Below are 6,468 nucleotides of genomic sequence, written 5' to 3' on the forward strand. Positions count from 1 at the left end.
GGGAAATGCAACAGCCCCAACTCTGGACTCCTTGTCACTATACCCTACAGAGTTTGCACCCTGCTGAGGGATCAGCAGCCTGGTCTGGGGAGTAGGGGTCCAGGCAGACTCAGGGGGTGTCAGTGACTAAGTTCTGTAGTCTTGGGACAGGGGACATTACCTCTACTTTCTTGTGAACCTGACAGGCAGTGTCTCCCCAACAAAGGAGATCCAGTAGCCCCACTGTCTGGGCTCCCAGCAGCCCCATCCTCCTGACATTCAGTCAGTCCCACCCTGATAAGCTTGGGCTCCCAGCAGAACCTGGAAAAGAATGAGTTGTGTGACTGTAGGACAGGGGCTATTTTTCCCTCCCAAGCTGTGAAGAGCCTTCCGTTCACATGGATAACTGAGGCATGTGTAAGAAGCTAAGAAAATTCCTTGGCAAGTAGAATGGGGAAACTAAGACATATAGCTGAACAAACTGGTCAAGTAATTTATAGTCAGATACAGAAGGTCACCTCCCTATAGATAACATCTAGGCCTCAGTTGTATTTCAGCTCCAGGCCCAGAAAAGCAGCAAAACCAGGTGACGCCAGGACCAGTTGCAGTGACTAATGACACCTTACCCTGGTGCTGACCAATCAGTAGATACTACGACCCTGAAAGGGCACATCTGGAAAACTGAATATTCTGCTGAAACCCTCCTGAGACCTCCCCTAAGATTCTGGCCTGCAAGAGAGATTAAAAACCCTCAAAACAAAGGACCCAGTGTGAGCCTTCTCCCCCCTGGGAGCATGCCTGTGCCTTTCCCTCCCCCCTTTTTTTCTTATCCAGTCAAGTACCCTATGTCTTTTGTTTGGAGCATTTAAGCCATTCACATTTAAAGTGATTATTAATAGGTATGTATGTATTTCCATTTTATTCTTTTAACTCTGTTCCTCTCTGTGTCTTCCCCTTCTTCTTCTTCTTAATGAAGACGCTTTAACATTTCTTGTAAAATTGGTTTGGTGGTAATGAACTCCTTTTGTTTTTCTTGTCTGGGAAGCTCTTTATTTCTCCTTCAATTTTAAATGATAGCCTTGTTGGGTAAAGTAGTCTTGGTTGTAGTTCCTTGCTTTTTATCACTGAATATTTTATCCAATTTCTTGTGGCCTAAAGTGTTTCTGTTGAGAAATCAGCTGACAGTGTTCTGGGAGCTCCCTTGTAGGTAACTAAGTGTGTTTCCATTGCTGCTTTTCAGATTCCCTCTTTGTCTTTAACCTTTGCCATTTTAATTATATGATGTGTCTTGGTGTGGGCTTTTTTGGGTTCATCTTGTTTGGGACTAGCTGTGCTTCCTAGACTTGTGCATTTTTGTCCTTCACCAGGTTAGGGAGGTTTTCAGCCATTATTTCTTCAAGTAGGTTCTCAATCCCTTGCTCTCTCTTCTCCTGGCACCCCTATGATATGTATGTTGTTATCCTTCATTTTGTCCCAAAGTCCCTTAAACTATCCTTATTTTTAAAAAATGCTTTTTGCTGCTTTGGTTGTTTTCTACTACCTTGACTTCCAAATTGCTGAATTGATCCTCTGCTTTATCTAACTTACTGTTTATTTTTTCTAGTGTATTCTTCATTTCATATATTGTAGTCTTCATTCCTGATGGGTTCTTTTCCATGGTTTCTATGTCATTTTCAATGCTGTTGAAGTTCTCACTAAATTTCTTGGGCATCCTTATAACCATTTTTTTTACCTCTATATCTGGTAAATTGCTTGCCTCCATTTCATTTAGCTCTTTTTCTGGAGAGTTCTCTTGTTCATTCATTTGTGGAGTGTTTCTTTGTCTCCCAATTTGGGTTGTGTCTTTTTTAAAATATATATATATATTTTTAAATATAAATATATATATATATTCACACCTGTCAGAATGGCTATATATGTGTATATATATATATATTCACACCTGTCAGAATGGCAATATATATATATATTTATATATATATATTCACACCTGTCAGAATGGCAATGTGTGTGTGTGTGTGTGTGTGTGTGTGTGTGTGTATATATATATATATAATTGATTTCAGAGTGAGGAAGGAGAAGGAGAGAGAGCTAGAAATATCAATGATGTACAGTCTATTCAATAAATGGGGTTGGGAAAATTGGGCAGATATGTGCAAAAAAAAATAAAGGCCACCTTTTTACACCATACACAAAAATAAACTCAAAATAGATTAAAAACTGCCCGGCCGGGCGTGGCTCAGCGGTTGAGCGTTGACCTGAGATCCAGGCGATCGGGGTTCGATTCCCAGTCAGGGCACATGCCCGGGTTGCGGGCTCGATCAATGACTCTCTCATCATTGATGTTTCTACCTCTCTCTCTCCCTCTCCTTTCCTCTCTCTGAAATCAATAAATATATATTTTTTTAAAAAATAGATTAAAAACTTAAATATAAGACTTGAAACCAAAAAATTAAAGAAGAAAACGGTGTAAAATCTCAGACATTTCTCATAGCAGTATTTTTTCTAATATAGCTCCTCGGGCAAGGGAAACAAAAGAAAAAATAAACAAATGAGACCACAGCAAACTAAAACATTTTTGCACAGCAAAGGAATCCATCAACAAAATGAACAGACAACCCACTTAATGGGAGAACATATTCACCAATGATACATCTGATAAGGGGTTAATATCCAAAATTATAAAGAACTTATACAACTCAAAAACAAAAACAAAAAAATAAAAATCAATCCAATGAAAAATGGGCAAAAGACCTGAATAGACACTTCTCCAAAGAGGACATACAGATGGCCAATAGGCATGTAAAAAGATGCTCAATATCACTTATCATCAGAGAAATGCATATTAAAATCGTAATGAGATATCACCTCACACCTGTAAGAATGGTAATCATCAAGAAATTAACAAACAAGTGCTGGAAAGGTGGAGAAACAGGAATCTTTGTGCACTGCTCATGGGAATGCAGATTGGTATAGTCACTGTGGAAAACAGTTTGGAGTTTCCTCAAAAAATTAAAAATAGAATTGCCTTATGACGCAGCAATTCCACTTCTGGGCATATATCCAAAGAAATCTGAAACACTAATTCAAAAGAACTTAGGCACCCCTATGTTGATAGCAGCGCAATTTACAATAGCTAAGATCTGAAAATAACCCATGTGCTCATTAGTAGGTGAGTAGATAAAAAAGCTGTGGTACATTTTAGGTAGTGGAATACTACTCGGACATAAAAAAGAAGGAAATCTTACCTTTTGTGACAGCATGGATGGACGTGGAGAGTACAGTCAAACCTCAGTTCTCAAACGTCTCCCATCTCAAACAATTCGGTTCTCAACCAAGTTATTCGCAGAAAATACGTCTTGGTTATTGAACAAAACTTACATTCTGGACCTCACAACCCTTTCCTGCTGATACATCAGCATAACAAAAAGCGTCTCTCAGGCCACAAACAAAGGTGATAACATGCATCAGTTTTCTGCTAAACTTCGAATTGTTAACCTTTCGGGAAGTTGTGCTGTGAATACTTTTGTGTTTTGGGGGGTTTTTTCCTGCTTTTGTTGCTGGCAAAATGGACAATTAGCACAATTTTAAAACATAAAGAGGCCATCAATACTTCTAATGTTGACAATGGTGTAAAAGAAACAATGATCACAGGCAACTGAAGAGGTAGGTAGAAAAACTGTTGATTTGGATAAATGAAAAGCAGTTAGCTGGTGGCAGCATTTCGGAGGCAGTGATATGTGAAAAAGCAAATATGCTGCATGCTGACTTCCTAAAATATACCCCTGGAATGGGTGCCAAAAGTGATTTGTTTAAGGCTAGTAGGGGGTAGTTCAATGAATTTAAAAAGTGTTTGTTTATAGATTAAACAGTACATTAGACATGTACTGTATATAAGAAAGGTTAAAACGGAATCATTTGGGAGTCTGGAATGAATTAATTCAATTTACATTCTTTCTAATGGAAAAAAATGATTCCGTTTTTGAACAAATAGCTTCTCAAACAGCCTTCTGGAACAAATTAATTTCAAGAACCGAGGCTCCACTGTATTATGCTAAGTGAAATAAGCCAGACGCATAGATACAGAGAACAGACTGACAGCTATCACCGGGGAGGGTGTTGGAAGGCTGAGTGAAAAGGGTGATGAGATCAATAAAAAATAAAAAAAACACCCTCATGGACACCAACAACAGTATGTTGATTACCAGAGGGAAAGGGAGGTTGGATGAGGTAGAATAAGGTTAAGCAGGGATTAATGGTGATGGAAGGAGATTTGACTGTGGGCACAGGTGTACAGATGATGTATTATAGAATTGTACACTTGAAACCTATATAATTTTATTAACCAATGTCACCCCAATAAATGCAATATAATTTTTTAAAATATTTACACCCCTCTGGTTGCCTAATCAGATCTCACTTGCTCTGCCAACCACTACCAGCTTCTTCTCAGGAAAGTAGGAGCTCCTCTGAGCTCAGCTGATTGGCAGAAGCAGTGCTAGACTATATGTAACTAAAGGTAACAGCTGTAGCTCTCTTCTGCTTTGTTTTGCGAGGTCAGATTCTATGATTTAATTCTGACAAGTGACCTGATACTCTTCTGTTCACTCTAAGTGGTCTCTATTTTTTAAAAACTACTGGCACGTGGTCAAGGAAGAGAACTTCTTAAAGTTCAAGGTGTGTGCTCTAGCACTAAAGGATTTCAGAGGACAACCATGACTTCCACTATTTGGCATGAACAAGAAGCAGGAGAGAAAGCAAGGGGAGTCAGAAGAAAGGAAATAGAAAGTAAATCTCAGACGTTGAGAAAGAGCCTGGCTAATTCCAATTTCTTAGACTTTCAAAAAATGAAAAAAAATGGAGAAATGCACAAACTGGGTTACCAAATTACAGTATATTTTAAAGTTATAAACAGATTCACAGTTAGATTTTTAAAGTTCATAAATAACATTGCAAAGAAAACATAGTTCTCATCTGTCATGCATATCTTATTTAGAAATAACATTAGAGTCTACTTTGAATCTTTGTAAATATGAAGCCAAGACAAATAGGTCTACTATCTACAACCCACCACCAGGTGCCCATCCAAAAAGTCTCAACAGAACGGGAGTAAAAGTTTAGAAAAATGGACTAAAGAGAATACAAAGAGTGACAAAGAGCCTGTAAGGAGATCACTATCTTGGGATCTGATCACTGGGTGCCCAGAGAAAAGCTGCAGACACAAAGTAGAAAAGAAAGAAAAGTAGCAAGACCTGGAATAGCACTTATAGTGGTTTCAGGTACATTGGGTGCCATGCAGGGTCACTTTCTACTGATTTAGCCACTGATTTATTTAGTAAGAGGCATCTGCAATCATCCAGTAGGTGCCCACTAAACATAAGACACTGTGCTTGGGACTGAGGAATGGAAGTCAGGATAGAGTAAGACTGTCTCTGTGGACAAGGAAATTGAAATGTGTTCTCTCCACGCTCTGGGAAGCAAGTAAGGAGGTAAATAGGTCTCAAAAGAGAATGGGTTAGGTTCTCAGAAACACCTTCAATAAGTTGTCAAACCCTCCTAGAATAACCTCAATGGCATGGAGCCTGCTAATTCACAGGTAAGTGCTTGGAAAATCAATATATAGGCAAGTACTTGGAAGTTTGTATTGGGATCCTCTTGTGCTAAATTCCTTCCTTCCTTCCTGTTATACGGTGTTAACCACCTTACAATCCATACACACCATTAGGCCACCGTTCCAGCCCTCCAAGAACTTCCAAGGTATTGGGGAAGTCAGTAAGGAGATCACTACCTTGGGCCTCCGATAACTGGGTGCCAGGAGAGAAGTGTCGCCTAACCTGAATCTTGAAAGGGGAGCAGGATTAGCCCTCTATAGAGTAGGGGACATGACGACAGGGCAGAACAGGTGAGTAGGGAGGTCAGAGGAGCCTGTCCGTCCAAGCCTTTTTCTATTAGGTGTACAACCTTTCTCCTACATCTTCAATTCTGACTCCAATACTAATTCTGACAATAAACTTATTTCCGTAAGAATGTTTGGTGAATCACGCTTCTGAGATACCTACATCATGGTCTTCCAAAGTCCCTTGTTCTGCAATAATTCTCCACCATTTTAGTAAAAGTCCTCTAATACCAGCCTTGAAACGCGGTTTCATCTGTATCAATATTTTATATTATAAATCCATCCAAAAGTTGGGCACTCTGAAGGGAAGCGGGTAGAAAATGGTTGCTGTACCGCAAGGAAAGAGGCCAAAGCATTCCGGTCGAGTACTTTGCGCAGGGCAGCGGCGCTCGCTGCGCAGGCGCCGGGGTGGGCGCGCGCATGCGCGGGAGGACATAGAGCGCGAGTGCAGACAGACCTCGGGAGGCTGGACTTTAGGGAAGGGGGCGCGGCGCACACAGCATGGCGTCCAACATCTATTTGATCCGCCAGCGGATCAACCGGCTCGGCCAGGTGAGGCCCAGGGAGGCTCCTCCCCTTCCCAGCCCGTCCAC

This window comes from Miniopterus natalensis, chromosome 10 (assembly GCF_054644295.1).
Source record: "Miniopterus natalensis isolate mMinNat1 chromosome 10, mMinNat1.hap1, whole genome shotgun sequence".
Lineage (NCBI taxonomy): Eukaryota > Metazoa > Chordata > Mammalia > Chiroptera > Miniopteridae > Miniopterus > Miniopterus natalensis.